Source organism: Euprymna scolopes, chromosome 11, assembly GCF_053919585.1.
Source record: "Euprymna scolopes isolate OS-2025 chromosome 11, ASM5391958v1, whole genome shotgun sequence".
Classification (NCBI taxonomy): domain Eukaryota; kingdom Metazoa; phylum Mollusca; class Cephalopoda; order Sepiida; family Sepiolidae; genus Euprymna; species Euprymna scolopes.
Window position 1 is genome coordinate 42,274,656 of NC_136492.1, and position 27,851 is coordinate 42,302,506.

General features: G+C 30.2%; 1 protein-coding gene and 1 pseudogene across 1 annotated transcript in view; both read right to left on the reverse strand.

Moving 5' to 3' along the window:
* LOC145287847 (glypican-3-like) overlaps positions 1-27,851 on the reverse strand; it is a 534,331-nt gene that overhangs the window by 436,540 nt on the left and 69,940 nt on the right. The window lies entirely within an intron of this gene.
* On the reverse strand, positions 10,471-10,588 carry LOC145288297 (5S ribosomal RNA; annotated as a pseudogene).

A 27,851-nucleotide genomic window follows, 5' to 3' on the forward strand; every position in this document is an offset into this window, starting at 1 on the left:
CTGTATGTACGTTTCTACACACGCACACACACACACACACACACACACGTGTGTTATTTACTAATTAATTATACATGGTACGGTATACATATTATCTTATGTAGAAAAAAAAGGCCTTAGTATTGCTTGTAGCAGTCCGGTAAGGATATCAAATGTAGTTTCGTGTGTCCGCTCATATTTTAGCATCCATGCACACAACTCCTTTCACACTACTCACAATGCTTCAAGCAAACTATAACGTACTCAAACAATATTTTTGTGAGGGGGAGGGGCAATTATTTGTAGAAAAAGAAAAGAAAACATGTGAAAGCAATAATTGTAATTTATTATTTGTAATTCTCAAACGGTTTTCATTTATCTCGAATGTGTTGAGTGCCAAGTAGGGAAGAATGTAATTTACTTGTTTCGATGTGAACATTTGAGAACAGCAACAAGTTTGACTGGGACTGCTAAAAAGATCTTTGGGAAAACTTAATCTATATTTTTTTTTTTTTTTTTTTTTTTTTTTGAAAATGGTGGGAGGAAAAAAAATTGAGATATCAAAATAATGATTTCATTTCCCATTCAATTAAGTAGGAAGGTTTGGAGGGATGGGAAGAATACCAAACAAGCCGACATTTTCAGGGAAAGTTGATAAAAGTAAACATTTCATCCGGATAACTGATGAAATTTTAGTTGACTCTTCTGAACAAGCTTTTACTTGGTTGTGGAATTTTAAAAGATGACAGATTTTTGCTTTTATATATATATATATATACTGGAAGTTCCGCCCGGCTTTGCTCGGGCCCTATGTACTGTTCATAAGGTTATGTGCATATTTATATATTAAAAAGTGTGAATATGTAAAGTAATGCCTTTCTGTATAATAGTCTTCCTTAATAGAGAAAAGACAGACAGACACTTTCACTTTTATAGATATATAGATAGATAGATTGGATGCAATATATAGTAATGATTTAAAAGGTATATAAAAAAAAAGACTCATGCGCCACCACCGAGAATCGAAACTAAAACATTCAGGTCATGATTTATTTTGCCTCTGCCGTTAATTACTGGGCTATGAAAACATGTTTACTACAAGGCTAAAAATTAAAACATCAACCGATAGTTACTACGTTATGCATTCGTAATGACAGCGTTCGAGCTTCACCTGGTAAATATCATTTTTTTTAAAATTTTCATACTTTTGCAACGATTTTTCCGGGCTAAAACACAAATATAAAGTTTCGCATGGATTCAAATACCTTACATATGAAGTTTCATGTCTGTAGACTAAAAACTCTAGGAGTTTGGTAGGCAAAATTTGTTAAACAAAAATATATACGTATACATAAATATATTTGAAAACAATTTTGTGTTTACTATAAACTTTTTACGCAAATATTATGCAAGTATAAATCATGTAGAATATCTGCATGAATATAATTACACGTAATAGTTAACTAAAGATGATCATCCCATTAGAAAACCAAAAAAAAAACTAATAGGGAATAAATTAAAATGAATGTTTAAAAGAATATGCAAATTAGCTAGATCATTTGCTAGTAAATGCAATTCTACAACCCATATATAAGAAAATTGTATTTTCTTTTTAAATAAATAGAAAAGAGGGTTTTTAATATGAATATCAATACACACAAAAGAAAAACGAATTTATAGGAGTATAGATAGATATAATTTGCTACATTTTTGTGATGAAGAGTGGAAGACCACTTGAAATATATAAATAAAATATTAAATATAAAAACACATTGTTTTTATGCTTTTTTTTTTTTTTTTTTTTTTTTTTTTTTACAAAGGCATCACCACATTATCAAGGCCCAGAGGCCACTCAAGGATAAGGGTTAAAGAGTGTACAGTAGAAGTTGGTCAATATAGTAATCATTAGTAATGAAAATTTGGTAAATTTAATAACTTATATGGAACGGCTCATCAAGAACTTATTTACTTTAGACTTGAACAAAACCATATTGTAGTCAGCCGGAAAGCAGGAAAACGGAAGACAATTCCACAGGCGTGCAGTTCTAAGAAAGAAGCTTTGTTCATGGAATCTACGTTTAGGTTTAGGGACAGATAAAGAGTGGGGGAAATTATTGATAGTGTTTACAGCTAGACGAGTGTTTCTTGTGAAAGTTTGGCGAGGGGGGACCATAGATTGAAGCTCAGTTGAACACTTTCCATGAAAATAACGATACATCAGAGACAAACTCGCAACATCTCTTCTGTGAGATAGAGGTTGCAAGGAGGAGAAAAGGACATCTCCTACGAGGCTACGAAGTCTATTTTGAACTCTATCAAGGCAGGACAAGTTCTTTCTAGCAGCTCCTGCCCAGATGTGGCAACAGTATTCCATCCTTGGACGTACCTGGCTCTTATATAGATAGAGAATAGCATCAGCAGTGAGATATCTACTGGATCGATAGAAAGATCCCACCATTTTTCCAGCGGCCTTGGCAACAGATTTGATATACGTGTTCCATTTAAGATCAGGAGTAATGGTCAAGCCCAGAAGCTTGTCAAAACTTGAGGCCTCCTGAAGACGAGAGCCATTCATTTCAATTGATGACAAATGTGGATTAGAATGTTGATGATGTAAAGAGAGAAGCTTGGTTTTAGATGCATTAAAAGTAACCTGCCACTCCTTTCCCCATTGTACTACGTGCTCAAGATCAGAGGAGAGAGAATTGGAGAGAACTTGCTCGTTTACTGTCTTAGATGTGGTACCATAAATGGTAGTGTCGTCAGCATAAATGTCTACAAATGATGTAAGGATATGATTTGGAAGATCATTAATGTAGATCAGGAAAAGAGTTGGGCCCAGGATGGATCCCTGAGGGACACCGGCATTAATATTGTGAGCTTCTGATTTTTGCCCCTCAACTACTACTCTTATGAATCTATCAGAAAGAAATGATTTAATAATTGAGAAGACTTTTCCAGCTATACCATAGCTAGCGATCTTATGAAGTAAACCTTTATGCCATACCCTATCAAAGGCTTTAGATATGTCAAGAGCAATTGCCCTAGAAAGATTGCCACCGTCGAGAGATTTGCTAATCCTATGCGATATAACTGTAAGGACATCTGCTGTAGATCTAGCAGAACGGAAACCATATTGAGTGTCACTAAGAAGGTTATTTTTGTTGAGATGTTTGATTACTTCTGTATTTAATACAGATTCTAGCAACTTACTCATGACGCACAGGAGACTTATTGGCCTGTACTGAGAGGGGGATGAGTGATCACCTGAATTCTTAAATACAGGGCATACTGATGAGATTTTCCAGGGAGATGGGAAACTATTCTCCTTAAGACAACGTTTAAACAGTTTTGTAAGTATGGGCGCTAGTTCAGGTTGAAGTTTTTTGAGTACTATGATTGGAATACCATCAGGGCCAGTTGCTTTACTGGAATCAAGGTTTTTGATTAGTTTGGCAACATCACGTACAGATATACGTATATCACATAGCGTGTTTTCTGATACAAGAGGAAATATTGGGGGTTGGCGGTCTTGGTCGCAAAGGGTAGAATTAGCTGCAAAGTTCTTGACAAAGAGTTTGGCTTTGTCTGATGCTGACGAGATTACCTCAGATCCATTGATAATAGTTGGGATGGAGCACACGCTTCTGTTCAGGATTCTGTTTGCTATTTGCCAAAACTGGTGGGAACCAAGCCGCTGCTCAGCTACTTTGGACTTAACAGATTGAGCATACAACTTTCTTGCGTTCCTTATTACTTTCTTACAATGGTTGCTGGCAGTCCTGAAAACGGCTTTAGTTTCCATACATCTATTACGTTTGAAGCAGTGGAAAAAGTGATTTCTGTGCGCAATGGCAGCAGCACATTCTGGAGAGAACCATGGCTGGCTGTTAGGTTTTTGCTGAAACTTTTTAGAGGGTATGAAATGGTCAATACCTACAATTAACCATTCAGTTAGGTCTAATACTATAGACGACACATCCTTTTTAAACATGGAATGCAGAGGTAGATCAGATATAAATGTACGGAAGCTATCCCAGTCAGCCTTAGTGTATCGATATACTGTACGATGAAGAGGTACGTCTGGGGACTTATTACATTTCATTTTTATCTTAATTGATACAACAGAGTGGTCGGAAGATCCAAGAGGCGACAGAACAGAAACTGAACATAGTTCAGGGCAAGTTGTGAGAAAAAGGTCTAGTAGGCTCGCATACTGGCCGTCATTATCGGGCACACGGGTAGGTTCCTGAACAATCTGAGTGAGGTCATAGGCAATGGAGAAATCATGACAGAACCTCCCCTCATCATCGGTCTTGTTTGAGTGGGTCAACCATTCGACGTTGTGAACATTGAAGTCTCCACATACGTGAATGTTAGCTGCAGGATAAGTAGAAAGGACTTGGTCAATTTTCTCAGATATGCTTTGAAAGATAGTAACTCCGCTGTTGTGGGGGCGATAGAGAGTAAATATAAATGCAGTAGTGTGAGCTAAAGCAACCCGGAAGCACATATAAGGTAAGTTAGGATCTTCCCTGGAGATGTCCCTCCCACATGGAAAGCTATCTTTAATATAGGCACATATTCCATGCCCATGGCGATCTTGGGGGTCAGATTTAGAAGTTAAGTTAGAGTATCCTGTAATTGCAAACTCATCAAGGGAAATAGCCTGTCCAATGCCAGTTTCACTTAAAAATAAAAGGTCTGGTTTCGTCTCCTGTAATTGGGTTTCAACCTCTGGAAGGTTAGAACGTAGACCCCTGATGTTGGAGAAGGAGACATGGTAGTAGGGGTCTACGTTGGAAGTTGGAGAACCGGGTTTAATCGTGTATTTTTTCTTGAAACTTGTCATGATGAAATTTTGGAATTTGTGGACTAGGTCGACAGATTTACTTAGAGCAGGACAGAGAGGGGAAACTAAGAGAGAAAAAGAAACGAAGAATTTTTTTTTTTTTGTACCACATGATAAGGTAAAGCCGTAACAATTACCCACTAGTATGGCATCGAGAGGCCCCACCAGAAGCTACTGCATGGTCCAGATTCCATTCACCAAATGGCAATACAGCAGCCCCAGTACTTTGCACCTGCTGATAGGACAGCCTCCTTAGTGGTTAATCCAAGGTTCGGGTCCCTGACTATCAGGCGGATAACGTCAGCCCAGACAAAACGTTTACCTCCAGCACCCTTACTAGTGACATGGCTACAAGGATAGACATAGAAACAGAAAATTTCCACCAACTCTGCCAACTGTTCGCGCAAAAATACTGCCAACCTAGAAAACAGCTTTTTCTTCTCCCTTTGTCAGAAAAATCACTCATTTAAAAATGAGGACTGAGGGACAAATAAGAAGAAGCGAGAGTAACAGGAGCTGCCGATAACGCATCCACAATGCGTTTTACCTTGAAATTAATATTCTAGAAGCATACGTGGATATCTTAACCCACACACATACACACACATATATATATATATATATATATATATATATATATATATATATATAGCTATGCATTAACGTGTTTGATTTCTTTTTTTACTAGCAGGGGAGGAGAGATAACCACATATCAAGGTCTAAAGGCTATTTGAGGATTAGGATTAATGAGCGTTGTGTAAAAAGTGAAACAACACTCATGATAGATAATGGCAGAACTTGGGTAGGATTTAATTATTCAAGAGTAGGGCTCAACATTCACATTGAACTTGAAAACGACAATGTTACAGTAAGCAGAGAATCAGACCCACGGTATTGTATTCCACGGACGAACAGTTTATTGAGATTTCATTATTATGGAAAACTGCCTGAGAAGTATAAACCATCTTGTAATTGTCCGCTCCAAATTTCAGGACCTTACAGAGTTAAAAAAAATAAATAAATAAAAAATAAAGATTCACCGAATTTGCGATGTTTGCTTTCATTTGTGAAAAATTTTCCATGTATGCAAATACCGTTTATTTAGGGGGAGTTTTTGGATGGGTCTGTTTTTTTTTAATTCATTTAACTATATATTTAAGGGTCATTTTATTTATTACATTGTTGTTTTAAAAGTATTAGTTTTAAGGGTTTTTATTTCATATCTATTATATAAAAATAACTTTGCATGTGTATAAGTTAGTTCCCTAGGGACTCTGAAATGGCTGAGCTGATTATAAAATTTCACACAAATGTACTTTATGTATCTGGCAGTGTTCTTAGATGGGCTTTGTATTGGAATGTCTTCGATAAGTTCTGATAATCGAAAAAATCCTATGAAAGAGGGAACAGGCGATTTTAATCAAAGTTAACACCTTATACAGCCTAACATTACAAATGCATTTGAGGAGTTTTATTACCACACAAGCTCAAAGGCCTGGTATATAAAATCAACAATAGGTTCTTTGATATGACAGGAGCGCATTCGAAATAAATGTTTCTGTTTAAAGCACAATTGAACGATGATACTTGACTTTTGCATTTTAAACTTTAATTCAAGCTATTATATATATATAAAGATAATTTCATAAAATCAACAGTAGGTTCTCTACAGTGCAATGTAGACTACAATATATTGTGGACTAAGTCACTGCGTGTGAAGCTTTCTCCCTGTGCACCACAATCGGTCACCAACTAGAGCAGGCAATCAATTAATTTGATCGAAATATTGGCGATTTCACTGTTTTCGATGACAAAAAAAAGATGGGAGTGCACTTGTTGATCATCATTCAATCCTGACAATTTTAATAAACATGATTTGTTGAATTATTTTGCACGCTATCAGATACCCTGCACTTCTTTGTGTTTATAATTGGCGGTTTCCAATTAAGAGGTCCTGGATATGACCTAAAACTATATCCGATGGTGAGACCCCACCTTGCGGGCCTTGGGGAGTGTGGAGCCACCCTTTAATTGCCATTGCTCCCAGGTCCACTCTGACACGGAGTAGTAGTACCTGTTAGGGTCCCAACTATGGGTTAAATAGAATCTGACTTTAAAAAAAATATACTCCATTAAAAATCGTTCCTCAAAATAACTAGATTCGGCATTAAATAACCTGAAAAAGGTTGATATGCTGTAAAACAAAAACAACCAACCAACCAATTAGATGAAACTTTGATACTCTAAATGGACACTAATGTATAGTTTTAAAGCAAAATACTTTATAGTAGCCCTTGTAGAACCAATGATTAAGCACTTATCAGTTACTTTCAACAAAATTATACTAAATAGTTGAGCCCTCTTTAGGGAATTAAGATAAAAATTGGCAAAGTGATAATTGCTACTCAGGAGATTGAAACCCATCCTGGACACAGAAGGCAAGCATTTTTTTTTTCAGGCCACCGCCAATCAACACAAGTATTTAAGGGAATTAAGTGCCAATAATTGCTATGTCGGTGGGCATTCACAGTAAACAGTCAGAGAGAGTATTCAATGACAGGAAGTCAGAATGTATTCAAGCTAAAGTTTACAGCTCTTTTCTTAATTCACTAATGTAAGCCTAACTTTAATTTCTTAAAGAGACTTTATAACATTTTTAAAATAAATATTGGCAAGTATTTTTATAACTAAAAACAATACTGTTTCATGCTTATGCAATCAGCAGTGTAAGAAGTGATGATTATCCAGTTTGACAAAATACACCTGAAGATGGTCGGAGGTTACAACATCGATCAAAACATTGTGTGAATAACATTTAAGATGAGAACAGTAGTTCAAATAATTCAAATAATTCAAATAATACAATAACAATATCAAGTCTCATCAAAATATTTAGAAACATTTATATTATACATAAACATTATATTAATATGAAAAAAATGTTTTGTATTTACAAAGTTATGAATGAAATTTTATTATTTAAAATTAAAGCTTCTTTCCTAACACTGTTCGCCTGTAGAACTGTTCCGCTGGCCTGTTTCCAGCCAACTAAAATATGGTCATCTTCAAGTCCAATGTAAACAAGTTCTTGCTGAGCTGTTCCCTTAATCAAATTATACCAAATTTCCACTACTAACAATCACTATGCTGTTGTTCTGATGACTATTAACGCTTATCCTCGAGTGGTCTTCAGGCCTCGATAAGTGATGACTCCCTTGTAAAAAAGAATTTTTTTTTAATTCAAATAGCAAACATTAGAACAAAAAAATAAACGGATGAAAAAATCTCATTGTTAAACCAACAATTTTTCTGGAATCTGCTTCCTACATTAAAATGGTTGAGATCTGGCATAGACGAGAGAGAATACCTTGTCCCTTTTGGGTAATATTTCGAAAAAAAAAAAAAAAAACAGGAAAATTCTGTAGAGGCATTAAAAATGGTTTTATGTTGTTTTTTGTTGAATATTATTAATTTTTACTATTATTAACAAATAAGGAATCATTTCAAGTTAAAATTCGAGTTTCATTTTAAATAAACACAACATGAGGTCAAATTCAGAGGCCATTTTGTTTTGAATTAATTTATTTACATAATGCTGACACATTTCACTCATACTTTTCTTAATTTTACATACATAATACTAAATGGATTTTAAATGGAAATGATTCCTCGTTTAAAAATATTTTTACAGAATCAAAACTATTTTTAAATATCTGTACAGAATTTTTCTCTCCTTCTCTAACCGCAACCTTTAAACATTACCCCTTTTTGAAATGGGGACTGTCACGAACAGCAGAAATCAAAGACAAATCTGAAAACATGTTTTAGTAACTTGTTTTTCTTTTGCGGTTTTCAAGATGGGAAAGAAATGGTTTCTTAAAGCCTTTTAGATAAATAAAGATATGTGAATAGAAATAGATTTTGTTTATTAACAAATTTAAAGATGAATTTAAAAACGTTTTGCTTTTTCTTAACCCGTTATTAAATACCGATCCATGAAATAAGAATGAAGGATGTTCCTCTTCATGACAATTTTTTTTATATATAAATTCAGTAGCAGTATTTAAAAACCATTTATTGCATAAAACTATTATATCTAATTTTAAATAAAAATAAATAATATATGTACAGAATTCCTTCTTACCATGAAAAAAATAAAGATTCTGTATAATGCACATACCTGTGACGGAAAAAATATTGTATGCCAAAAAATTATATAAACTGGGCAAGTAGTTTTATTTATATAAAATAAATCATTTTTAAACAATCAATGGGAATTCCTAAGTGTACAAGGCAAATTCTGAACTATTTCTATTTTAATGGGAAGTTAATCAGTGATGCATTTGAGTAATTTCAATGCCCCTTCACCATGTTAAGAATGGCTTTCTAAAATCTTGCAAAAGTTTGAATTATTTGGAATTATCTCCTTTGTTCGTCCAAACTGTTTTTAAGATGGAATCATAAAATCGTAGCTTGCCATTAATCATAAAATTTGATTTTTTTTTTTAAATATAACTACTTAATTTCCATTTTCTTTTCCTCACGGATCTGTATATCATACAGAATTTAAAAAATATTTTTTTTATTTTTATTTTATTTATTTTCTTTCATAGGAGGGTTTCTTTCTGGACAAGCGCAAAATAAATAAGAATTTACAGTATATTTATAGAGTAACTTGAATTGTAAAAAAAATAAAAAATAAGTAAACATATGTTCCATTTTTAATATACCCGATATAAAAAAATCAAATCTATATATACTAGCTTCTTACAGGACTTTGCTACATGCTCAGGTACCTACTTCGCGGGTACCTGAGTGTACAGTAAAGTCCCAATCTTAATCTTTGACCATGACTTTAGAAAATGGTGTGCACCATCTCTAGGTTGGAAACTATCATCATGTCAGGTTTGGTCATGATCGTTCCAGTGGTGTAGGCTGTAGGAGAGTATATATACATAGGCTATGACCTTGACGTTTGATCTTCACCTTGGAAAATGGTGTACACCATCCCTAGGTGGGAGACTATCATCACGCCAGGTTTGGTCATAATTGGTGGGCAGTAGGAAGTTGTACACACAGACACACACAAACGCTACTACTTTATGTATAGAGATATTCTTCACAGGTGTCAAAACATCTTCACTTGCCCAATCTGTCCTTGCAAGGCGCCTCTGATTGTTTGGCCATGCCCTTCACCAACAACCAGACATTTTCATGCCGAAGCAGTTAACCCAATTCTACAGCAAAGCTGGAAGAAACGTTGCAGACAGCCGAAGACCTGGATCAAAACGGTGAAACAAAGATGACAAGCTGATTCTGGGCACTCACCTTTATGTTCTACATTGCTAGAATCGCGAATGGCTCGTGATCATGGCTACAACAGCATCGAATCATGAATTGTCGGGAATTTCAAGAATTCAATTCAAGATCTACAGTGATAACCAAACCAAGTATAAGTAGATTGTTACGCCTCCATTCAGTCTCAAGTGACAATGGACAGTACTGTAAGGGTAGCTGTGTGTGTAATTATGAGGCAAGGGTTGTGTAATCCCAACCACATCTCTCTTGAGTCGGTATTGCTTGGGTTCAGTGGCCAGGAGAGATCCAATGCTGGAAACAATGCCAAGATAAGCGGAGAGCACAAACAGCACCTGAAATTCCGAAATGGTCACCCATTTTAGTACTGATCAGGTTCAACGTTGCTTAACTTTGGTGATCTGATGAGAACCGGTGTGTTAATGTGATTATACCGTAAGTAAATTTTATTCATATATATATATATATATATATATATATATATATATATATATATATATATATATATATATATATATATATATATATATATATATATATATATATATCACACAGAGAGTTTGAAGTAAATCAATCAAAAAAACTTATTCATCTGACAATTTCCTCAAAGAAACTTCATTAATGTGGAAACCGTTTTTAAATTTGATATTTCTAAAAGTCAAAACAGGAATCGATTCATAAATAACAGATATATCTTATATCAATTACCAAAATGTTTTTATTACAAGAATATGTAAAAATAAAAAATAAATAAATAAAAAAAAGGAAGCAGCCACAATGCCAAGAAACAGACCCCCCCCCCCGTTGCACTCACTCAACATTTGAAGAATTAAATATCACCATCTTTCAGATCTTTTACTCTCAAACCCGCTCACCTCCAAGTCAACAGCTAAAAGGTCAGGGCAAATACACATGAAATAATGTCCATGTTATATTCTAACTCCATCAGGAAGATGGTGGGCTGGTGGAAAGATTATCTTCAGAAGCAAAATTTGAAAACAAACCGAGAAGGAGACAATCCCTTTTGATGAATAACCAATACAGTTGGTGTGATGACTTCTGCAATCTCCTAGGTCAAGTAACGAAAAACAAAAAAAAAAACAAAAAGAGAGTATATAAATGAAGTAGGAGGAAGGGGTTGCAATGGTGGGAGAGTTTAGACAAAATAGAGACGGAGGGGAGGAATGACTAACTTTTATTTATTTATCTATTTATTTATTTATTTGGTACTTTATGCAGACAAAATAACACACCATGCAGATTTTTTTTAGATAGGATTTTTAGGTTAATTTAATTTTTACGGTATCTTGTTTATTAAATTGTTAGGTGAAAGTGCAGAGTAGTTAAAAAAAAAACGCCCCCTCCCTATATTAAGAATAAGTTTCTAAACAAGGTTATTGCACAGCACGGTCCGTATTCTGCATAATTATTATTTTTTTAATAAAATTAATTATTCTAATATTTTAAAAAAAGAAAAAAAAACACAGACGAAACAAGGATGATTGAAACTAGATAAATTTGATTATTTAAGAATACAGCTTCCATGATGGTTCATGACTATTTAAATCACATTGCGGAACATACAGACACCAAAAGGATTATTTTTAAATTGTATTTTTGTTTCCGTTATTATTCAAGAATTAAATTTAATACGGCAGTAGCTGCTGCTACTGCTGCTGCTGCTATTATTATTATTATTATTATTATTATTATTATTATTATTATTATTATTATTATTATTATAATAATAATAATAATAATAATAATAATAATAATAAAAATAAAAAAATAATAAAAAAATTAAAAAAAAAATAAAATGAATAAGGGAACTAGTTTAATTTCTGAACATGCAGTTATGACTTGCTTTATGATTCAAAATCTATGGTTCCCCCCTCGCCAAACTTTAACAAGAAACACCCGTCTAGCAGAAAAGACTATCAACAATTTCCCCCACTCTTTATCTGTGCCTAAACCTAAACGTAGATTCCATGAACAAAGCTTCTTTCTTAAAACTGCACGCCTATGGAATTGTCTTCCGTTTTCCTGCTTTCCAGCTGACTACAATATGGTTGTCTTCAAGTCTAACGTAAACAAGTTTTTGATGAGCCGTTCAATATAAGTTAACAAATTTACCGAATTTCCATTACTAACAATTACTATATTGTCCAATTTCTACTGTACACTCTTTAAACCTTATCCTCGAGTGGCCTCTTAGCCTTGATAAGTGATGATGCCCATGTAAATAAAAAATCAAGTTAAATAAGATAAATACACACACATTAAATGAAGCTAATAAAGAATTTATCCTTAAAGCAAACCTATCAAGATAGAAAAAGCTCTACAAGGTTAAGAGGAGTAATAAAAAAAGAGAAGAAATGGAAGTTACATATAACTTTATTATATCATCAGACCAATAAGTAAAAAAAATAAGAAAAACCTCTTTAGACCATTACCCCCCCCCAAAAAAAAAAAAATTCTGATAATCTGAGAGTATGTCATCAATACTCTACAGATACTACATTATAACTATTAAAAACAAAAAAGATAATGCCTGGAAGAGTTTTCTCATCCTAATGATGTAATTTCCGGAAGATTCTAAATGACTCAGCAATTTTACCAAATTAATACATAATTTTAAAAGATAATGTATTTATCAAATAACATTTTAAAAAAACATGACGCCCCCCCCCCATCCCAACAATAAAAATTGGCCCAGTTGACTCTCACAGAATGAATATTAACATTATATTGTAAATACTCATTATTTAAAAAAAAAAAAAAAAAAAGGTTTTAAGCGGTTACGATTTTAAGTTAATTTAAATTCATGTATTTAATAGAAATCAGATCTTTAAATAAACTCTCAACTAAATCAAGTTCTTCTAGAGTGAGACAATTTTTATTTTTGTTCAAATCCAAAGTGCCCTTTTTGGGGAATGTGATTCTTCTCACATTAAAAACCAACATGGCGAAGCAAATAGAGATACAGATAAATGAAGGCAACCGTGGAATGTCCACAGTTCCTGCTATTTAATCAATACTTCATTAGTAACAACAGTAGCCTCAAATGTATCTTAGTCACAAGTTGAACTAAAGCCATTCATCCATGACCTATAACAAAGAATGAAATCTAAGATTCCAATCTTCGATGATTTTCAGAGAAAATTACACAAAATACTGATAGAAACACATCCATTAACTGTCAATAATTGTGCGAAAATATGTTCTACCAGAATTGTATTTAATTTCAATTATCGAGGCTCAACTATGGATCAAATTTAACCCCCATTTTGTTTTTCGTTCTAACCTGACCGTTATTTTTAAATAAAAAAAACGATATTACTGCACTTATTGATCCGTGCTGAAATATTTAGAAAGTCATTCTTAACATGGGGAGGGGAGAATGTTTTGTACCTATTCTGTACTTTAAAATTACAAAGTAATAAAAACAGATATCAAAACTTTAATTAAACTTGAAAATACTATTAAAAATAGCTCGGATCAATAGGTGCATTAGCACTAAAAAAAAAAAAAAATTTTTTAATTAAAAAAAAAAAAAAAACCTTTAAAATTGGGTTAAAAACACAAGAAAAACATCCAGGTAGGTAGAAGAGTGACTTAGATTGCCTTAGGTAACATTTATTCACGCCTTCTTTTGTTCCGGAAAATCACCCACAAGTTTAAAAGTCATTCACCAATGAATGAATCTCTTAAAAAAAAAAAAAAAAAGAAAAAAAAAAGCTTAATAAAATAAAAGGTTTCAATTTTCTTTTGAAATCAATTATGCATATTGTTTAAAACCTTTATATGAAATTTAACTCCCGTGAAAGAGAGGGAAAAAAATTCATGACTTCAAAAAAGAAAGCACACGTCATTAACCGCAGGCAAAAGTTATTTTTAGTCAGTTGAACATTTTCTCCGGAAAGCATTCACAAAAAGAAAAAAAATCTACGAAGTTACTTATAAAGAGGAGAGCAACTTGCATTGTGTTCGGGAGAAAGTGTTTACTTTTATTGTAAAAGTCATCTTGCAAGTCTATTCTCTTCCTTGACAATATATGCATAAAAATAGCTTAAAATCGTAATTTTGTAGTTTCTCATCCAAAACAGCAGACGAATGTGACGTCAATTAATCGTTTGTTATTTCAAAAGGTAATATTTCGTCACATTTTGAATTCATTTATAAAAACGCTAATTTTATTTTCATAATAAAATTGAAAAAATAAATTTTCTAATAGTAAATTGATTTTTTTATAACGAAATATAGCCCTTTAAAATTGCAAACGACAAATTGACGCCCTTTTGGATAAGAACCTACAAAATTATCCTTTTTTTTTCCTTTGTTTTTGTTTTAGATTTTAGCTGATCAACTCAAATTTCAAGCTGTATGTATTCAAAGCATATATATATATATATATATATATATATATATATATATATATATATATATATAAAGTAATGTGATTGATAATTTAAAATTTAAAAATCAAATTATAATTAAATTAAAAATCCGTTTCATAAGAAGGAACAACAACAAAATCAATTATCTGTACGATCGTTTCGGAAAACAATGCTTTTTATTGTGGTAGACATCAAGTTACGTACAATAATTACATATTGTTCTAATCTCCTTTAAATTATATATATATATATATATATATATATATATATATATATATATATATATATATATATATTAGGCACCGCCAAAAGTGGCCGAAAAATCAAGTTGTTGCTGTTGTTGTTTTTTAAAACGAAATTACATTTATTAAAATCCATTATTTCTGCGTAACTTTTTTTTTCAAGAAAGATAAAACCCTGAATTTTATCATATAGAAAGCAGAATAATGTAAAACTTTTTCTACTATTTTTAATTAAATTTGAAATGTTAAATTTTCCCCAAAAGTTAACAATTGGCGTTTTTTGTTTTGCACAAAAAACGTACATAAATAGTTTAAAAAAAAAAAGAAAAAAGGTCTTTGAAAGAATTAATTTGTTTATTTCTTGTCTAAGATTTAGGGTGATTTTCTATGAGAATAGGCAAAAATATTATAATACAAGTACCTGGATTTAAAATAATTCCGCTTATTCATATAGGCACACAGTTACTTCGAGTCGATTTGATTACTCTGTTTACATTTGTACTTGATAAAAAGCAAACTGCGGAAGACCAAAAAGCAAAAAAAAAAAACTTATTTTTCAGTGACGAAAATTTCAATGTATTATTAACGCTGAGGCTGGCCAGTACCAGATGGGTGACCATTTGTATGAGTTTGGTTTTTAACGTGTATTTGTGTGGGGGTCAGGCTCTCCAAAATGGGGAGGAGGCAATTTAAAGCAGAATAAAAAAAAAATATTTCAGCGCGTTTGGTCCACCGTAGTCAAAAGGCGGTAAACGTTTCCAAACTGGATCGAAAAAATGATGATATTTCTAACACAAAGGGCACAATATTTATCGAATTTGTTTTTTTTGTATCGATTCTTCAAAGCATGCCCTGTTTAATAATGGTCATGCATTATTCGGCTCGCTAAAAAGAGATTGTTAATTTATTCATCCAAGATTTTAAAATGGCTTTTTTCGTATAAATATTAAAAAAAATTATTTTTGTTTTGCTTAACTTAAATTAATTATTTTACTTATTCGCCGAATTTCATACTTCAAAACTCAAAAGCGGTATAATTAAACACAATCGAAGTTCTGATATTCAGACATCAAAATAAGGTATGCAAACAAGTTTTTTTTTTTTTTTTTTAAATCTATAATCCCGTCTCTTACAACAACATAATATGTTTTGTTCAGCTTCAGATGATTATTTTAAGCATATTTGGAACCCCTCAAAACAAGGGGAGGTTTTGTAAGCAAAAAAAAAATATATATATAAATATCGTTTATGAAAAATAAGTACACTGTTATAAAGTTCATTCTTCTCTTAATAATCCCTGAAAATTTCGTATTGATTGAATAATTACCTGATTTTTAGTAGATTTTTAAAAAGACGGTCCGTCAAAACGTACTTGCCTGCTCCCCCCCCCATATATATATATATATATATATATATATATATATATATATATATATATATATATATATATATATATAGTACTGTCTGGGAAATTGAAAAAGTCGGTCAGTTAGCCTTGTATAAGAGATCATGACTTCCTATTATTTGATCACTCCAAGATGGTTTGTATTAAACGTTAAGATTCATTAATGTCAAAATTTCCCATAATTTCGTGGCAGTGAACGATGGCCCTGGGGTATGTTCCTTGCTAATGAAGTAAAACGTGGTTTCGTGGCAGAGTTTGTATCCTTCGACCAGCACTGATCATCATTTCCTGCACTGATGATTTCGTAAATATGAAACACTAGTAACTGTAGGTATTAACATAATCATTTATATATATATATATATATATATATATATATATATATATATATATATATATATATATATATATATATATATATATATATATATATATAATATGGTGCTAGTGCACTTATTGATCTGTGCTATTTTCTAAATGGTATTTTCAACTTTCATTTAAGTTTTATGATATCTGTTTTTATGAAATTATAAGGTTAAAGTACAGAATAGGTACAAAACACCCTCTCCATATTAAGAATGGCTTTCTAAATAACGTTATTATTTCAGCACGGATCAATAAGTGTACTCGTACCATATATTTATTTTTATATATATATATATATATATATATATATATTTAATAAATTTATAACTTAAAATATTGCAATATTAAGAATTTTTTTGCAATTTATCAAATACCGATTTGTCAAAGGGACATAATTAATGTTTCTTTTTTATTGCATGCTGTTAACCAAAATTAGTATTTTTGGTCCTCCGTAGTTAAAAAAAAAAAAAAAAAAAAAAGCCACATTCACTTATAAATTTTTCCCGTTAAACAAAAAATCCAGTCAACCGTTTTTTTTTACTTTTTCTTTTTTTTAATTCTCTTAATGAAATACACGAGTTTTTGATTATTATATCTTATTTCTACTTTATTGACTGGATTTTTTAAAAAAATATCTAAAAAAGAAAACATTGAATGAAATAGGATAAATTGCCGTCAGCATCCGGTATTTACTTGATATAAGCATAATATGAGCTTTCATTTAAAAAAAAAAAAATCAACGTGGTTTAAAAAAAAAATAGGTTTGGACTTTACAGGTAAATTTCCAAAACCACTTCTTTTTTTTTTTATTAGAATATTTTATTTATTGACCTTTTTATCTTCAATTTGTGATATATAAAACTTTGGTACATAAATTAATTATTTAATTTTTAATATACATTTCAAAATGGGGGGGGATGAATTAATAAAAAAAAAAACGTTTGTCTATTCGGTTTATTGGAAAGAGAATAAAATTTCACATTGACCCTGAAAATATCGTAAAAATTGAACCAATAGAAAAATTTCGATAAATTTTCAAAGTTTAAAAATTGAAAAAAATTTCACTCGTAAAATTCAATTGATTTCATTGCATAAAAAAAAAATGGCTGGTTGAACGCACACCGGCACTTTGTAAACACTGTTTTTTAAAAAATAAAAAATAATATTTCTACTATTTTTTAAACAACTTTAATAGTTTATTTTGGAAGTATATTCCATACAGAAAATAAACAACCCACTTTCAAAAGAGAAATTATGAGTTTTTATATTTTATTTGCAGTTTTCTGTCAGGGTGTCAAAAATTCCCCCAAAATTCTGATACACCTAGTGCTGCGACTAGTTTCAAATAAATAGTTTGATATTAGAAAATTAATGCTTGGTTTGAATGGAAAGTATTTAAATTAATAGATGAAGACTGTGACTGGCGATGGTTGGAGACAAAACTAGTGAAAACATAAAGAGGAAAATGAAGAAAGATAAACGAAATAAATGTTAATTTTTTTTCTTTTTTTTTTTAAGATTCGAATCAAACCGTCACAATTCAAAAACAAAACGCGAATCTCTGACCGTGTATTGGACCGAGCATAAATCAAAATAGTTGGTAATATAAAAAAAACAAAAAAAAAAAAAACAAACAAACACACAATTCTTGAGTTATTGTACAATGATAGACATATTGTAAATGAAAACGAGAAAGCAATTTCAGATTTATTCAATAGAATTGATTCAAGTTGAAATTTGAACGCATAGCAAAAGTGCAGGAAGAGGTTAATAAGTTATTGTTTTTGTTTTTTGTTCAAGCACTATCTTACAAAGTACAAATTTCATTGACGTAATGTGTTTTTATTAAAAATAACGCTCATCTGTGAAATCTCAATGTTTATATAAACACTGTCAAGCATATTTCATTCGATTTTATAAAAAGCTTTGTGGTTGCCAATTGCACCTTATCACTCTGCTACACCTATGATGGTGTGTACATACACACATAACACAAATAAATGACGAAATTTCAAGATGTTAAACATCCTACAATTTATTCCTTTAAGTAACTGAAACCTTCAGAAATTAATGGTTTCCAAGTAATCCACAGTAAAATGCATATACAGATGTTGAAATACCATAAAATGCATATACATATGTTGAAATACCATAAAATTCATATATATACGTTGAAATACCATAAAATGCACATACGTATGTTGAAATACCATAAAATGCATATACACATGTTGCAATACCATAAAATGCATATACATATGTTGAAATACCATAAAATGGATATACATATGTTGAAATACCATAAAATGCATATACATATGTTGCAATACCATAAAATGCATATACATATGTTGAAATACCATAAAATGCATATACATATGTTGCAATACCATAAAATGCATATACATATGTTGCAATACCATAAAATGCATATACATATGTTGCAATACCATAAAATGCACATACATATGTTGCAATACCATAAAATGGATATACATATGTTGAAAACCATAAAATGCATATACATATGTTGAAAACCAAAAAATGCATATACATATGTTGAAATACCATAAAATGCATATACACATGTTGAAATACCATAAAATGCATATACACATGTTGCAATACCATAAAATGCATATACATATGTTGAAATACCATAAAATGCATATACATATGTTGAAATACCATAAAATGGATATACATATGTTGAAAACCATAAAATGCATATACATATGTTGAAAACCATAAAATGCATATACAGATGTTGAAATACTATAAAATGCATATACATATGTTGCAATACCATAAAATGCATATACATATGTTGCAATACCATAAAATGCATATACATATGTTGCAATACCATAAAATGCATATACATATGTTGCAATACCATAAAATGCATATACATATGTTGAAATACCATAAAATGCATATACATATGTTGCAATACCATAAAATGCATATACATATGTTGCAATACCATAAAATGCATATACATATGTTGCAATACCATAAAATGCATATACATATGTTGCAATACCATAAAATGGATATACATATGTTGAAAACCATAAAATGCATATACATATGTTGAAAACCATAAAATGCATATACATATGTTGCAATACCATAAAATGCATATACATATGTTGAAAACCATAAAATGCATATACATATGTTGCAATACCATAAAATGCATATACATATGTTGAAATACCATAAAATGCATATACATATGTTGCAATACCATAAAATGCATATACATATGTTGCAATACCATAAAATGCATATACATATGTTGAAATACCATAAAATGCATATACATATGTTGCAATACCATAAAATGCATATACACATGTTGAAATACCATAAAATGCATATACATATGTTGCAATACCATAAAATGCATATACACATGTTGAAATACCATAAAATGCATATACATATGTTGCAATACCATAAAATGCATATACATATGTTGAAATACCATAAAATGCATATACATATGTTGAAAACCATAAAATGCATATACATATGTTGAAATACCATAAAATGCATATACATATGTTGCAATACCATAAAATGCATATACACATGTTGAAATACCATAAAATGCATATACATATGTTGAAATACCATAAAATGCATATACATATGTTGAAATACCATAAAATGGATATACATATGTTGCAATACCATAAAATGCATATACATATGTTGAAAACCATAAAATGCATATACATATGTTGAAAACCATAAAATGCATATACATATGTTGCAATACCATAAAATGCATATACATATGTTGAAAACCATAAAATGCATATACATATGTTGCAATACCATAAAATGCATATACATATGTTGAAATACCATAAAATGCATATACATATGTTGCAATACCATAAAATGCATATACATATGTTGCAATACCATAAAATGCATATACATATGTTGAAATACCATAAAATGCATATACATATGTTGCAATACCATAAAATGCATATACATATGTTGAAATACCATAAAATGCATATACATATGTTGAAAACCATAAAATGCATATACATATGTTGAAATACCATAAAATGCATATACATATGTTGCAATACCATAAAATGCATATACACATGTTGAAATACCATAAAATGCATATACATATGTTGAAATACCATAAAATGCATATACATATGTTGAAATACCATAAAATGCATATACATATGTTGCAATACCATAAAATGGATATATATATGTTGAAAACCATAAAATGCATATACATATGTTGAAAACCATAAAATGCATATACATATGTTGCAATACCATAAAATGCATATACATATGTTGAAATACCATAAAATGCATATACATATGTTGCAATACCATAAAATGCATATACATATGTTGCAATACCATAAAATGCATATACATATGTTGAAATACCATAAAATGCATATACGTATGTTGCAATACCATAAAATGCATATACACATGTTGAAATACCATAAAATGCATATACATATGTTGCAATACCATAAAATGCATATACACATGTTGAAATACCATAAAATGCATATACATATGTTGCAATACCATAAAATGCATATACATATGTTGAAATACCATAAAATGCATATACATATGTTGAAAACCATAAAATGCATATACATATGTTGAAATACCATAAAATGCATATACATATGTTGCAATACCATAAAATGCATATACACATGTTGAAATACCATAAAGTGCATATACATATGTTGAAATACCATAAAATGCATATACACATGTTGAAATACCATAAAATGCATATACACATGTTGAAATACCATAAAATGCATATACATATGTTGCAATACCATAAAATGCATATACATATGTTGAAATACCATAAAATGAATATACATATGTTGAAATACCATAAAATGCATATACATATGTTGAAATACCATAAAATGCATATACACATGTTGAAATACCATAAAATGCATATACATATGTTGCAATACCATAAAATGCATATACATATGTTGAAATACCATAAAATGCATATACACATGTTGAAATACCATAAAATGCATATACATATGTTGCAATACCATAAAATGCATATACATATGTTGCAATACCATAAAATGCATATACACATGTTGAAATACCATAAAATGCATATACACATGTTGAAATACCATAAAATGCATATACATATGTTGCAATACCATAAAATGCATATACATATGTTGCAATACCATAAAATGGATATACAGATGTTGAAATACCATAAAATGCATATACATATGTTGAAATACCATAAAATGCATATACATATGTTGCAATACCATAAAATGGATATACATATGTTGAAATACCATAAAATGCATATACATATGTTGCAATACCATAAAATGCATATACATATGTTGAAATACCATAAAATGCATATACACATGTTACAATACCATAAAATGCATATACATATGTTGCAATACCATAAAATGCATATACATATGTTGAAATACCATAAAATGCATATACATATGTTGCAATACCATAAAATGCATATACATATGTTGAAATACCATAAAATGCATATACATATGTTGCAATACATTAAAATGGATATACATATGTTGCAATACCATAAAATGCATATACACATGTTGCAATACCATAAAATGTATATACATATGTTGAAATACCATAAAATGCATATACATATGTTGAAATACCATAAAATGAATATACATATGTTGCAATACCATAAAATGCATATACATATGTTGAAATACCATAAAATGAATATACATATGTTGAAATACCATAAAATACATATACATATGTTGAAATACCATAAAATGCATATACATATGTTGAAAACCATAAAATGAATATACATATGTTGAAAACCATAAAATGCATATACATATGTTGCAATACCATAAAATGCATATACACATGTTGAAATACCATAAAATGCATATACATATGTTGCAATACCATAAAATGCATATACACATGCTGCAATACCATAAAATGCATATACATATGTTGCAATACCATAAAATGCATATACATATGTTGAAATACCATAAAATGCATATACATATGTTGAAAACCATAAAATGCATATACATATGTTGAAATACCATAAAATGCATATACATATGTTGCAATACCATAAAATGCATATACATATGTTGCAATACCATAAAATGAATATACATATGTTGAAAACCATAAAATGCATATACATATGTTGCAATACCATAAAATGCATATACACATGTTTCAATACCATAAAGTGCATATACATATGTTGCAATACCATAAAATGCATATACATATGTTGCAATACCATAGAATGCATATACATATGTTGCAATACCATAAAATGCATATACATATGTTGCAATACCATAAAATGCATATACATATGTTGCAATACCATAAAATGCATATACATATGTTGCAATGCCATAAAATGCATATACATATGTTGCAATACCATAAAATGCATATACATATGTTGCAATACCATAAAATGCATATACATATGTTGAAATACCATAAAATGCATATACATATGTTGCAATACCATAAAATGCATATACATATGTTGCAATACCATAAAATACATATACATATGTTGAAAACCATAAAATGCATATACATATGTTGAAATACCATAAAATGCATATACACATGTTGCAATACCATAAAATTAATATACATATGTTGCAATACCATAAAATGCATATACATATGTTGCAATAACATAAAACACATATACATATGTTGAAATACCATAAAATGAATATACATATGTTGAAAACCATAAAATGCATATACATGTGTTGAAAACTATAAAATGTATATACACATGTTGCAATACCATAAAATGCATATACACATGTTGCAATACCATAAAATGCATATAAATATGTTGCAATAACATAAAATACATATACATATGTTGCAATACCATAAAATGCATATACAGATGTTGAAATACCATAAAATGCATATACATATGTTGAAATACCATAAAATGCATATACATATGTTGCAATACCATAAAATGCATATACATATGTTGCAATACCATAAAATGCATATACATATGTTGCAATACCATAAAATGCATATACATATGTTGAAATACCATTAAATGCATATACATATGTTGCAATACCATAAAATACATATACATATGTTGCAATACCATAAAATGCATATACATATGTTGCAATACCATAAAATGCATATACATATGTTGAAATACCATAAAATGCATATACATATGTTGCAATACCATAAAATACATATACATATGTTGAAATACCATAAAATGCATATACATATGTTGCAATACCATAAAATACATATACATATGTTGAAATACCATAAAATGCATATACATATGTTGCAATACCATAAAATGCATATACATATGTTGCAATACCATAAAATGCATATACATATGTTGAAATACCATAAAATACATTTACATATGTTGAAATACCATAAAATGTATATACATATGTTGCAATACCATAAAATGCATATACATATGTTGCAATACCATAAAATGCATATACATATGTTGAAATACCATAAAATGCATATACATATGTTGCAATACCATAAAATACATATACATATGTTGAAATACCATAAAATGCATATACATATGTTGCAATACCATAAAACTTCCACGTATGCATTAAATAGTAACCAAAAACTTGAAATCAAAGTTGAATTGTAGATTACTTATTAAAGCATGTGAAAGGATATTTATTTCTGAATAAAATGGTGGTATTATGAGGACTAAAATGAAATATGACTATTTTAGTAGAACTGCCTTGAAATCTTGAAATATCCTAAAAGTTTTTATGGTCCATGGGCACTACTAATTAATGTAAGTTCGTTTTTCAAAGGAATATGCAAATTAGTTAACTCTTATGAAGTCACTCAAATACAAGTAACTCAGTATATTAAGTTTGTTTTAATAATCTTTTAATAGAAAAAGTTGCCTCAAGGTCAGTGCAACACAAAAACTCAATTTTACATGTGTATATATATATATATATATATATATATATATATATATATATATATATATATATATATTACAATAGTAAATCTTACTTAAAAATTCAAAACTTTTACACAGCGATGTATGTAATCAGGTTCCATAATATATTTAGAGGAAAATCCTTTTTGCCAAATATAGAATGTTTCAAATCTCTTAAAAATCTTGTAGATTGAGAATGTCGTTTTGAAGTTATATTGCAATGAATACATATCTTCGCAGAAAATGGAACAAAAGTTATAGTCTTCAAACTTTTTCAACCTTTCAACCTATAAGTAATAAAAAAAAGCAAAAAATTTTTTGCCATAAGTCCTTTAGTCGAACACTCCTTTATAAGTCGAGTAATCATTTGTAATCTCTGTATTATTTTGTTCCCTAAAATTTACAGTAAACAATTGTAAAGTCATTCTTGAACGGATTTTGAAAATAACAGCAATTTTTTTTTTTTTTTTAACAAAATTTCATATTTGGTTGAGAAAAGTGACACAAGTCAAAAAAATCCCACAATCGGAAAAGGAAAAAAGAAATCTTATATATTTAGCAATACACACACACACACACACACACGTCTTAAAAAAATGTCTAATTAAACCAGATGGGTTTCATAAATAAAACGCCGAGTTTCAACGGTCTGTAATTAACTTATTTTTTGTTATTCTAGTAAATTCTTGTGAAGGAAAATAGTTAAAAGATTAACTACTTTTAGGAACAATAACATTTAATGTTTAACTATTTTTCCTCCATTTTAATTAAAAATTTATGGTTTAGCAAATCTATTCTATCATATCTATCAAAGTGAGAATGGGTTAGGACACTATTCAACCTATATACTCAATGTGTTTGTGACGAACAAACTTGAAATTCGGTATATAGGGTATTTAGACATTTGGAAAACTTTAATCGGTTTTCATCTGGAAAAAAAGACTGCTAAGGGGTCAAAATCGCAAAAATTGGTATGTGAGGGTCGTCGGATTTTTATCTGTTTGTCAACTGTTTTACAAATGCGCATGCATGAATCGTTCATATGACAGATTACTTATGTTAAGTATAAGTAGGTTTAAAGACATTTTTAAAAGATTGTGTCAAGCTGGTCTAATAGTTATTGTCTTTAGGTTTTGATCTTATTCAGTATTTTTTTTTTACTTACAAGAAGTAAACTGTTTATAAAAATATACTTTCATGCACATGTTGCAGTTTCTTTCCTTTTTTTTTTAACTTCATTTTTTTACAAAAGGAATTAAACGTTATGTTTAATACCTACGGTATTTCTGTTTATAATAAACAAAAATTCTGCATTAATTAAAAATATAATATTTATATGTATTTTACGACCGGGTAACACAGGGCGACCTGCTAGTAGTTTTATAATCTAATTAAATAAACCATATAACATTACCAATGAAAGAGTGAATTTAAAATCTGCCAGCAAAGAGAATTTACAAATGATGTCATAAGCAATATGTCGGATTAGGAGGAGGCTATGTGCACATGCTTGCAGGGTTGAATCACAGACGCACAAAAAAGTGTGCACATAATTCTGCTAGAAGTGAACGCAGAACAAAAGAAAAACCGTACACAGATTACTGTGACCTTTAACCGATTTTGTAACCTTCAAGCACTGAATTCTTTTCACAGAACTGTCCTCCACAAAAAAGGATGAGTCAGCAAATTATTTCAGCCAACCATTAACCGATCCTTTCTCTTCCTCATCTTTGTTTTAGCACCACATGTAATTATTCTAGAAAAAAAAAAAGGTATAAAAGAGTCCAAATGGAAAATAAATCCGCAATTAGTTTGTCCTCAAGACATTTGCTAAATGTAAGAATGAAGGAAGGGGGCTTGGGCTGCTGGCTTATCTTTGGTGACAAACGAAAGAATATGCAGAGAATTTCAAAGGGTGTCTTTCAAAAGGATGTTGAGGTCATCAGACAGAGAATTGTAAGATGTTATAGAAGAGATAAAATTGATCATAATTAAATTAAGACGATATTTTATTTGTTGCAATTAAAGATTTGTGATATTTTCTGAAGAGGAAAACGATCTTCCAATGTTAATTCTAGCGTTTAAATAACTTATGGAATGGTAGCGTATGGAATTAGTATAGTTTAGTGGTTTTGTTTTACAACAGATCAACCATGTTCAGGTTTTTTAATGCCGAATCTAGTAATTTGAAAAAAAGAAACAAAATTATGCTGCAAGTTTTTTTTTTTTATCTTCAAATATTTATTCATGGTGTTTGGTTTGATTATTTTGTACAGGAAAACTTTTGTTTTCTTTTTTACTTTGCAGAACATGATTGAATTTTGCAAAGAGAAAGAATAAAAAACAATAACATCAATGTTTGGTGTCTTTTAGGTCAGGAAGTCAGTATCTTCAGTCTGAACTGGTAGCAGCATATAGAATTAGTGGATAAGCATGAAAACAAACTAGTTATAATGACAGACAAGCATAGAGTTACCGACAGTTCCATCTTTAAATTAAAAGTAGAAAAGAGCTTAACTGAAAAAAGAATGCCTATCTATACAAAAAACTAAAGAATGTCTAGTGAGAGGATAGAAGAAACGGGGGGGGGAGGGAGATTTTAGCAGATTGCAGAATTTAGTATATGTTTAAATTAGATGAAACGAAAATAGACTAAATGGTGGAAGGGAGGGAGAAAATGAAATCAAATTGTCAGCTTTAGTATGTGAAGTGCAGCTTTTAGTCGAAAGACTTTAATCTTAGCAGATCAAGTAAAGATCCATCAGAAACATTTTATGCATTTAACAGTTTCAGATATAACCAATAATACATTTCTATTCTTTTTTGCATGTGAACTGACCTTTCATGACAAACGTTCGGGAGCCTCGGATTATTCTCATCTTGAGTGTTACTTTCACAAAGTTTTGATCAATTTGGCCTCCGACCTTCTTCAGATTAATCCTGTCAAACACAGAAATCTTTCTGTTGAGTTTTGAATGGAACTTTTTATTTAATCCTTGGGGGTAGTATTTTAGCGTTTCAATACAAGTCTTAATTAACCATCTCCTTTTTCTTCACCTTCTTCCTCATCTTCTCCTTCAATTGTATTTTGATTGTTGAACCTTCAACCTCCAGAAGAGTATAGCTTACAACTGAATTTTACCAAGTATGTTATCCATGGGTTCTTGCAGACAATTCTAATATGCATTTTAGAAGCCTTAAACCTATTTGTTTT